This window comes from Melanotaenia boesemani, chromosome 8, assembly GCF_017639745.1.
Source record: "Melanotaenia boesemani isolate fMelBoe1 chromosome 8, fMelBoe1.pri, whole genome shotgun sequence".
Taxonomy (NCBI): domain Eukaryota; kingdom Metazoa; phylum Chordata; class Actinopteri; order Atheriniformes; family Melanotaeniidae; genus Melanotaenia; species Melanotaenia boesemani.
The window spans coordinates 9,680,922-9,692,376 of record NC_055689.1 but is presented as its reverse complement, the minus strand read 5'-3'; the positions used below and the strand labels follow the sequence as shown (position 1 = coordinate 9,692,376).

Here is an 11,455-nt window from a genome sequence, read left to right as displayed (position 1 = left end):
CAACTTCTATTCCTTTGGCAAAATGGGTCAGAAGAGAGATTTGACGGACTCTGAAAAGTCAAAAATAGTGAGATGTCTTGCAGAGGGATGCAGCACTCTTAAAATTGCCAAGCTTTTGAGGCGTAATCTTCGAACAATCAAGCGTTTCATTCAAAATAGTCAACAGGGTCGCAAGAAGCGTGTTGAAAAAACAAGGAGCAAAATAACTGCCCATGAACTGAGGAAAATCAAGCGTGAAGCTGCCAAGATGCCATTGGCCACCAGTTTTGCCATATTTCAGAGCTGCAACATCACTGGAGTGCCAAGAAGCACAAGGTGTGCAATACTCAGGGACATGGCCAAGGTAAGGGAGGCTGAAAAACGACCACCACTGAACAAGACACACAAGATAAAATGTCAAGACTGGGCCAAGAAATATCATAAGACTGATTTTTCTAAGGTTTTATGGACTGATGAAATGAGAGTGAGTCTTGATGGGCCAGATGGATGGGCCCTTGGCTGGATCGGTACAGGGCAGAGAGCTCCACTCCGACTCAGATGCCAGCAAGGTGGAGGTGGGATACTGGTATGGGCTGGTATCATCAAAGATGAGCTTCTGGGACCTTTTCGGGTTGAGGATGGAGTCAAGCTCAACTCCCAGTCCTACTGCCAGTTTCTGGAAGACACCTTCTTCAAGCAGTGGTACAGGAAGAAGTCAGCATCGTTCAAGAAAAACATGATTTTCATGCAGGACAATGCTCCATCACACGCATCCAAGTACTCCACTGCGGGGCTGGCCAGAAAAGGTCTAAAAGAAGAAAAAATAATGGCCTCCTTGTTCACCTGATCTTAACCCCATAGAGAACCTGTGGTCCTTCATCAAATGTGAGATCTACAGGGAGGGAAACAGTACACCTCTCTGAACAGTGTCTGGGAGGCTGTGGTTGCTGCTGCACGCAATGTTGATTGTGAACAGATCAAGACACTGACAGAATCTATGGATGGCAGACTTTTGAGTGTCCTCGCAAAGAAAGATGGTTATATTGGTCACTGATTTTTTTTTGTTTTGTTTTTGAATGCCAGAAATGTATATTTGTAAGTTTTGAGTTGTTATATTGGTTTCCCTGGTGAAAATAAATAAGTGAAATGGATATATATTTGGTTTTTGTTAAGTTGCCTTATAATTATGCACAGTAATAGTCACCTGCACACACAGATATCCTCCTAAGATACTAAAACTTAAAAAGCCCCACTCCAACTTCCAAAAATATTAAGCTTTGATATTTATGAGTCTTTTGTGTTCATTGCGAACATAGTTGTTGTTCTATAATAAAATTAATCCTCAAAAATACAACTTGCCTAATAATTCTGCACACACTGTACAATTTCACTGGCAGACCAGGTCAAGTTGAGCATATGTTCCTCATCCATTGCTTATATTTTGGGCATGTGTATGTTCAAGGCGTAGTATTGCACTTTCTCAGAAATAATGCCACAGTTACCAAAGTAAGGATGTTGTTGCTCTTTGCTTTTTTGGAGTAATTGATTACAGTATTTGCTGTTGGCTGGGAAACATTCTAAGTCTAAAAGCATTCCTTTTAATTTTGTAATTATTGATGAAAATAACCAAACAACAAGCTCACAATGTGTTGCTTTATGTTGAACTTATAGATCAGCTATTTTCTTGTGTGACATTTTTGTATGATGAAGTAGGGCATCAATTCACGAAAAAAAGCTGAAATCTAGAAATAAAAGGTTTCTGCCCAACAGCAGTTAGGTATAGCACAGCAGCACGGCATCCCTGTTGGTGGGAAAAGTCTCTGCTAAAGCTATCAGTCTGGTAAAGGATCTGGTTATTATGCAAAAGCATTAAGGTTAACTTGTTTTATGAATTGCAATACTTGTTATAACCTGTCAACCTTGATTCCACTTTTTAATACTAGGTCAATATTATTGACCTACATTAATTTGTTAAAAACTATTGACTAAAACTTTTTTCGTCGACTTAAAACTAGACTAAAACTATCAAACTTAGACATGACTAAAATGTGACTAAAACTAATAAGCATTGACAACTAAAACTGAGATGCCTGGCAAAAACAACACTGCCTATTAACTACATCAGTTGGGAGAAGCACAAATGTAACCTACAGTGTGAATGTGGCCTTGTGTTAACACCTGCTGGTGGATTTGGCTTGCAAGTGTGGTGCTCCCCCCCGAGCAGAAGACGACTGCCTATGTCGTTTGCAGGAAAGATCACCACTGGTCAGTGTATACAACTAGATTGTCTAAGTACACAAAGCAGCTCGGGAGACCAGCTAAAACTTTATTTAGAAGTCTTTGGAAGGTTGTGGGTACATTGTAGATACCAAAGGCTATGACGGCGTACTGCAAGAAGTTGTCAGGGGTTACAAACTGAAATATCAGAGGCACGATTAATTAAGCGTGGTACACACATAACGATTTTTGGTCTGTTTTTATACCGATTTTGCCTCTTCCCGACCTTAGATGGCAAATGCCTGATTATCATGAGATCTCCCTGTCCAAATATCATTTGGGCTGTGGCGTGTTACGAGCCGATTTGTCCCGATAATCTGCTCCAAAACAGGTTGTAGCTGACAACTGGGAAGATCGAACATGTTCAATATTTCAGAGCCGATTTCTGAGGAACGCCGACGACTCGTGCATTCTGACTGCGTGGATGGTGACGCGGTACGGAATGTAACCAATCAGAGAGCGAGCTGGCTGGGGAACAAGGAAGTAAATAAAGTCCGCATTCACGCCGTCTCCAGTCTGTTATTTTTTTTTTCATTTCTGTATTTGTCTGTTAACAATAGTTCCAAGACCACCATCATTCCCTCATCTTATATATCCTCTTCCATGCTGTGTGTTGTGTTTTCCGGTTGTTGCTATGTTACTTCTTCTTCGTTGTTTCGGAGCACACCACACACAGTACATTAAAAACAGATTTTTTTTTATCTTCATGTGTGTCTCAACCAGATAAAAAATCTCATAAGATTAAAAAATGGTTACGTGTTTACCAGGCTTTAAAGCAGTGGTTCTCAAACTTCTTCTACCGTAAACAAGGCTAGACCATGTTCTAACTAATATTCCATCTCTTGTTTCATAAGAGCATGTTTTACAGGGATAGCATGGTATGGATGCTGTTTTATGGGCTTTGCATTCTGTATGTCTATGGCATGCATAAAGACAGTTGTGGGGGTCGGAACAGCACCAAAAAGACAGAGGAGTTCGTTGATTAATGTTATACATCTTCCTGTTGTTTGAGTGTCTAATGGTAAAGATGACTAAGGAGGGAATTTATAATTTCTGAATTTGGCAGACAGGCAGTCAAACAAGTGGATTTAGGCGTACAAGACCGCCATCTCTACAGTATTGGAGCTGTTAACATCCTCTGGCTTTGTTACAAGAACAGAAGAGACACGCACATTAAAGTCAGAAGCTGACCACGAATGGTACAGCTTAAGCATGTTCACATGTCAAACCCGCAATTTACGCCTTCAATTAGGTGTTCGGATCATGTAATTGTAATCTCCCACGCATTCTTGGACTTCAAATGGGGCATTGTATTTTGCTGGCAAAGCAGAACTAAAATTGGGCAAAAGAGCAATAACTTTGTCATCGACTTGGAATTCTTATTTTCAGTTTTTGTCAATTGCTAAAACACTAAACCCTATTGTCTGAACAAAATGCTCAGTTGCCTGAACCCACTGACTGAAAAAGTCACTGTTTTGGCAAAACCATAAGCACTTTTCACGTGTTTAGACACAACTTGTCATCACATTTTCATTGTGATGCACCTGTGTTGCATAATGGTGAGCACAGGTGGCAAAAGTCAAACACAATTAAAGCTCAGGTATCACTAGTTGAACACAAGAACTCAAAATTGATCACACTTTTGGCCCATGATGTGAGGGAACATATATAAGCCAGTTCAGAGAGCATTGGTTTGTGAGGCACTACAATGGATAGAAATCTAAGAGGAGGAGGAGGAGTTCATGTGAGAGGTGGTTGAGGTGATCAGTGAAGACAAAAAACAGTAATATCTGATGACATCAGAGCTACTGTGATTAACCATGTTCTTGTCCATGGTATGAGCACGACGGAGACCGGACAAAGGGTGCAACCAAACATCACTGTGTCCACTATAATCCAAAGATTTAAAGAACAGAACAAGCAATTACCTTTTTTGACATTACAGTATGTAAATGTTGACAGCAGTTACTGTATGACTAAACTATATACTGTACCACAGTATACTGTAAGTAAATATGTTTCAGTTTCAGTGTTCTCCCCACACCAAGAGACCCTAATTGTCGATATGGTCCGCGAGAACAACACCTTTAAACTGTGTTTCAGCAGATCATTGAGGACCATGTACATTTTGAAGGCATCAACAGTGTCAGCCACTCTACTGTTTGTTCCTCAAGCACAACAGAATGTAAATGAAACAGCTGTACAGCGTGCCCTTTGAACACAACTCAGAGTCAAAGAGCAAAGATTCCAGTATGTACAGGTTGGTATATAGCTGGACACATTCAATGTTTACTGTAAGTAATGATTTACTGTAGTGGCTTAAATAACTTTCTGTATCACTTACAAAACTATGTCTATTTCTACAGAGTTTTTCAGCTGGATGCAAGGGAAAGAGCCCATGAATATATCTACATAGATGAAGCTGGATCTCACCAAAAGGAGAGGCCATAGTGTGATTTGGAAAAAGTGGCCACTGTTGGTGTCCCTGGGCAGCATTGGGGCAATCTCACATTGTGTGCTGCTAACAGCAATCATGGGGTTGTCCACCATCATGCCAACCTGGGGCCCTACAACACACCTGTTCCTCCTCTTCCTCAGTCACAGGTGAGATGCTCTGTTAGGGCGGGAGGATGAGCATCCAATCTATGTTTGGGACAATGTGAGTTTTCAGAGCCCTCCAGGTTAGAGTGGTTTAGTATGAACCAAGGTTTTATCAATATTTGCCTTCCACCGTATTCCCCTTTCCCTGAACCCCATTGAAACTTTTTTCACATGGCAGTGGAAGGCATCTGAATGCCAACCTAACACCAGGATACATCTCCTACAAGCCATGGAACTAGCCTGTGGTGACATGTGGAGGCAGGCCAAGTCCCCCCAGAGTTATTGGAGTTTGTTGACTAACTGACACATTACCACCACCAAGGAGGCTGCATTGTACCTGAACTTCTTGTGATAACAGTAAAATATCTCTTGTGTTGATTAGATGGTTACTACATATAACCTGACTCTTCATTTTGATACCTATTAACTACATCAGTTTACTACAACTGCCCCCAGAAGGAAGTTTCAATCTAAATTTCAAAATTTGAAATTGAATTTTTAAATAAAAGTTAAATTGGGTAGGTGTGACCAAACGTTTGACTGGTACTATAGCTTCATTTCATATCAGTTTCTTACACAAAGAGATGTGTTTCTAAAAAATATTCCTTTAAATTGAGGTGAAGATACAAAGTTATTTATATCATTATCTTAGTCCTGCTTCCTCTTCCTACCAAGTTTCTGGAAGCATACTTTCATGCATTTTGTCAACAGTATTACAAAAACCAGCACCACAGCAGCCATTAGTGCTAATACATCCAGGCAGAAGTACTGGAACCAGTTGAGACCATGGACAGCAGCTTTCAGGTGCTTTGCCCCTTTGTGTCGCATCACAAATTCTGTCCAGTACACTGAAAGATCGAGTGGTTCAATCGGCCGGTCTTTATGAAGAGATGACAACTTCTCCATGTTCTCCTTGTACCTGAGCATACACACATGGATGGCAAGAGTTCAAACAGGCCAAACACAGCTGAACTGATCCAGATGGAGCAAGATAAAAAAAAAAAAAAAAAAAACATATTGTGACTCCTCACCTGGTGTCATTGATGACTTCATTCAGTCCTTGAATTATTATTTCTGTGGTGACAGAAGTTATATCCAATACGACTCCTGCTCCTCTGCTCGCTATTTTCTCTGCATTATCAATCTGGTCCCCATTAACTGGCACCATCACCATGGGGACAGAATGACACAAACCCTCAAACACACCATGCGAGCCAGCATGAGTGATGAAAGCTCGTGCTCCAGGATGGGCTAACACACAACATGTAGAAACAAACAGATGTGATATGTGAGACATCATCAGCTCTGACTGACATGTTTTAAGATTTACTGCATTTCACACACCTAGTAGGTCATTTTGTGGCACCCATTTCATTATCTTCACGTTATCTGAGATGTTCCCAGGAACCTTCCCAGTGTACCTCCATATGACCTGTCAATAATTAAGGTTTTAGTTTATGCCTTGAGATTTATTTTCACAGATGTTCATAAATGTTTTTTTTTACCTTCTGTGGAATCTGTCTGAAAGCTTCTATAAAGATGGAGGTGATCTCTTCTGGCATATCTGACATCATGGAGCCCAGAGTGAAGACTACAAAGCCGTGCTTTCCTGAAACCCATGACTCTAAATCCTGCAAAATTACACACAAAATGGCACCTTGCATTTACCACTTTTCCTCTATTCATCCTTTCTAATTTTTGGAAGATTAATATGAACATAAAATTAATAAATCTTACTTGGGAAAGAGGATTTCTCACGTTGCAGTTGATTCCTCCAACTAGGATTACATTTGGCATGAGGGGACGGGGGAACTCCAGTGTGAAGTCAGTCCTGATAATACAGCATCATATGACAAGGAACATTTCTTGCAAATACAAATAATTAATATTTTTTTCATGTATTACCTCTGCAGCCAGATATCAGATTCTGACAGCATTTCTGCTATGCCCACCTCTTCTTCCAGGAATTGATAGGCTATATTATCAAACTTCCAGTACAGCAGTCGACAGAAAAGTGGCTCCACTAAACTCACCTGTGTGCCATAAAAATTACATAAATATACTGAAATAACGATAACTGAACAAGATTAGCCATCTTTTTTGTTCATGTTTGGCATTAAATTCTCACCAAAGTGTTGATAATTCTCTCCCTGAAGTTCATTCTGTCTGTGTATCCAGTAAAAAGCCGAGGCACATATGAGTTTGGGGAGGGGCAACCTGCAGTCTTCATATCCAGACCACATGGAAGCACCCTCAGCAGATTAATGGTGGGGATGCCTGAAAGTTTTGGCTGGTGAGAACATATACAGGTGCACTAGAATGCCAAGAGTTCAAGTTTAGGGTAACTTACCTAATTTCCGAGCTATTAAGGAACCTGTCGGTATCACAGGGTCTGTCAAAACAGCATCAAAGTTCTATAAAAAGAAAATGAGATGGTGAAAGGAAAAATGAGATTAGAGGAATTTCCATCTCCTTTTTGCCTGTCCTTGTGTAAGAGGAACTGAGGCAATGTGGAAAACATCCTTGTGTCACGGTGTTAGGTGGGGGTTGGAATTTCCCAGCCACCTCTGAAGGCATCTTTCCCCTGATTGATTGCTTTGCTCTAATTGCTGATGCTTTCCACCTGTGTTGCTCCCTATTTAAGCAGAAGTCTTCCTGCTGCTCACTGCCAGATTGTCTGTGTTAACTCCTGTACACTTCTAGCCGTCTCTCCTGCGTGCGGACCTGTTTTCTCCCATAGTTGTTGCCTCAGCCTGTCCCAGCCTGGTAATTCTGATTTTTGCTTGTGGATTCTTTTAGGAACTTTGACCTTTGGATTGTTCTCTTGGATTGGATTTTGGATTATGGACATTACTCACTCCTCTTTGGATCAATAGGAGGACTAACCAGACTTTATGAAGTGCTCATCCCAGACAGGGAAACCCAGCGTAACATGCCTCTGTCATTCTCACTAACCTCTGGCTCAGCAGTCTCTTTTACAGCATCCCAGCGGAGGTTCTCTCTCTCTCTCTCTATCTCTATCTCTCGGATTCCATGCCTCTTGCCGGTACGTTGTGATCTTACCATTAGCTCCTGAGTATTCAAAGTTCTCACCCCTGTTCTCCTGCGTTCACAGACAAGCCGACTGCCTAAGACCAGGGTCTACAACCCTGAGACATTCCCCTGAACTTTAAAAATCTTCTTTATTCCAATCCTATGGTCTCTGATATATTTTGTGGGTCCAGTCTGCTGATTCGTGACACCTTGTGTGATGAACCAAAACTTGAATTTCTTGTTTTTAGAATTCACAGATGCTACTTTCACCAGGTTCAAGAAGAGAGGTTTGTTATCAGTGCTTTGTTCAAAATTCTGCCTCCATGGCGAGGCCGGCGGCTGCTGATCTTGGCCCACTGGGACCTGTGCCCCGGGACCGTGGGGGGCTCTTGCTGGGGCTCTCCTCTGCCGCCCTTCGGGTGGGGCTGGAGTCATCTTCGTGGTGGGGTGGCTTGGGTTGGTGCTCCGGGTCTGCTGCTGAGGGCCCAGGCCCTGGTCTGCCTCTGGCCTCCGTGGAGGCATGGTTGCATTTGCATGATCTCACTCACCACTCTTCATCACTGATCACTCCTTGTTTCTCATGCTCTGCATGCTGACACAGTCACTGAGTTGTCCAGTGGGTTCTTATACTAAGCAATAATTCTTTTCTTTTTCTTTTTTTTTTTTTTTTTTCCTGAGAGTTAGTATCTGGTCACTGTTATGTCTTTTTGATTTGGTTATTATTTAAAAACTCTTAATGACTAGCAGCTCTGTTTTTTTTTTCTGTGTGTGTGTTTCTGTTTTTGTAAAAGTTGTAGGAAATTTTCTGGTGTGTTCATGTACAGGTGTAACAGTTTGTTGTCTGGTGATGGTGTGGATTGAAGGGTCGTTTCCTTCTGTCTGTGATCTTTTTGTCTCCTTTCTTCTTTCCCTTTTGCTCTTTTTGCTATTTTCCATCTTTTTATGTCCCCTCCAGTCAGGTCCAGCAAGATTACATAGATTCAGTGATTCAAAATAAATAAATTAATTAATTAATTAATCAGATTATCAAGAGGAGCCTTACCCATAGGCCTCCCCATGGCAGAGCAAATTTGTTCAGCACGATACAGCAACCAGATTATCATTTTGCTGCTATGATGCTGGACAGGACAAGTTAAAAAAAAAAAAAAAAAAAATTCTGCCTCCATGATGGTATTGGAGTGCAATTGTTCACATTTTACTTTCACAACTGCAACAGCTCAAACTTAGTGCTTTTAAAAGAAGTAATGAAGCCAGATCTTGACTCTGTTTCAGCTTTTGTGAAACATGTTGCCATTACATTAACTACTCTTAACTGAGCAACTGTAGCTTTATTGTTTGGAAAAGTGTTTGTAAAAAGAATGAAAACACGGAATAAGAACAGTACAGAAGAGCTCTGTGTTTTCTCTCAAAACTTCATCCTAACTCAGGGATGAAGCATCACTTGTACATTTATTAACCACATGTACTCGAGAAGTCGAGTTTTCTGGTACTTTTGTCTAAGTACGTGTTTTTGATCAATTGATTTTTAATAATGCAATATTTCTCACACACATAAACATACATATACATAACATTAATACATACATGCATACCAAAAGCACATCTTGCAAAACTGACTGATATGTATTACAATATATTATCACTAATGAAGCATCACAAAAATATTGTGCCATTACTATATTTGTACTTTTATGTAATTGACTTGCATATCCTCACTACCACTGATCACATGACCAAGAGCATTTGAGCGTGTAGTGCAGTTAAGTGCAATGTCATCTCTAAACAGTTTAATGACATTTACCTTCATGTCAAGCTGCTTCCTTATGAAGGCTTTACAGTTGAAATATAATTTGCAAAGCTCAAATTGCAAGTTATTCACACTCACCTGCTGCTCCAGATGTGAGATGAGACTGGTGTTGAACAGTAGTTTCTCTACAGTGATGTGTATAAAATTGAAAATCCTTTGGAATTGAGAGAATTTTGACTGTATCCTCTCCAAAAAAGGCTTTGTAGATTTCTTCAATAAGTCCTTGTTCAGAGACATCAAATAGTCAATGAAAGCCTGGTCATAAGGGACTGGATAGGTAATGGTGTTGTAGTGTTTTCCTGGGCCCATCCTCATGCTAAATTCTGGTATCACCACAGTAACCTGGTGTCCACGTCAACCCATTTCCTGGCCAATGGCTTTAATGTCCACCCAGTGGCTCCCATCCATGGGCACCACCAGCAGTTTACCTAAAAAAGGTGATGAAATGCTGTTGCTTGCAGGAACAGGGTCAGCTTGTTTGGCTTCTTTTGCCTTCTCTGGTGTAGGGTTTTCTTTCACAGATCCTCTCATCTTATCTGCAGCACCACTCACCTCCACAACCACAGAGAGGCTGAAAAACACAATCCCTACTGCTTTTCTCATTGTAATTTCTTTCTTTCTAACTATGTGTCTTCTCAAAGTCCAACATAGGGAAAACAGTATAATTTCAAAAATAAATTGTTAAAAAGAAAAAACAAACAAACAAAAACACTGCTTTTCTATCATTTAAGTGCTCCTGAAACATTCCCTTCACCTCTTGCTCCTCTGTCAGGATTACTCGAGTTAGCAGAGTTGTGTGAGTTCAAAGTCCTCACTGGAAGTGGGGTTATTATTTTAGCCCTCAGCAGCCAGAGTGGAGGCGTGCCTGTTATTGAGTAATTTAATTTACTGCAGTTCACACACATTAGGAAATGTACAGTCACAGTTGGAGAACTGGAGAAAAGTTCAGAGGGTGAAACTGCAGTACTTATGCAGGAACAGTGTTAAAGTGTATCACACTAATCCTGTTCAGGTGAAATATTAAGGTTTTGTAATATGACTGATGCAGCCTGTTTGTGGTGGTTTACACAAATGAGGATACTGGCATGACAGGACAGTCACAATATGTATCTACAATAGTTCTCTAATTATTTGTTGTCCTCACCCTCTGTCCTGAATATTTCAGATGTTCACTGCTTCTCATCAAGTTCTGCAGAAACCTCTTGTTTTCTCTTTAATTTGAATCAGGTTTGTAAAAGCAGGGGAATATTTTGATTAGTAAAATACATCCTGTGATGCAATTTGTGGGAACATCATCAGTGATAGTACCTGAGATCGTGGGGGGGGGGGGGGTTGGGTCTTTCATCTTCGGACCCCCTAACCTAGGCGGCTGACCAGGAGTGATCAATTCATGGCCTGTGCCCAAGAAGCATTTGCCCAATGTTTGTTCCTCATGATCCACAGCCATCATGCGGCTCTCTCTGTAGTCTCGACAGTTGAACCAATGGCTTGTCTCTTGTGAGCCCCTGTGATGCCAAGGAGACTGTAGGCCCTGCAGAGTGACTTTCCTGCATAGCCCCTTCCCTGGACTTCATTGGGAAAGGACCATGCAGCACTTCTCCACCAGGTCCACATACTTCTCCCGCTTCGTCTCATTGGCTTCCTTCATCCTTTCCTCCTAAGGCGCTGTTGGCTCCAGCAAGACAACCTGCCTGGATGTCTCTGAGAACAGCACAATGTCTGGTCTCAGGCTTTTCTCCACGTTGTTGTCAGGAAATC

General features: G+C 41.2%; 1 pseudogene; it reads right to left on the bottom strand.

The window, feature by feature from the left end:
• Window positions 1-5,086: 5,086 nt before the first annotated feature.
• LOC121644262 lies at window positions 5,087-10,309 on the bottom strand (annotated as a pseudogene).
• Between the last annotated feature and the right edge of the window lie 1,146 nt (window positions 10,310-11,455).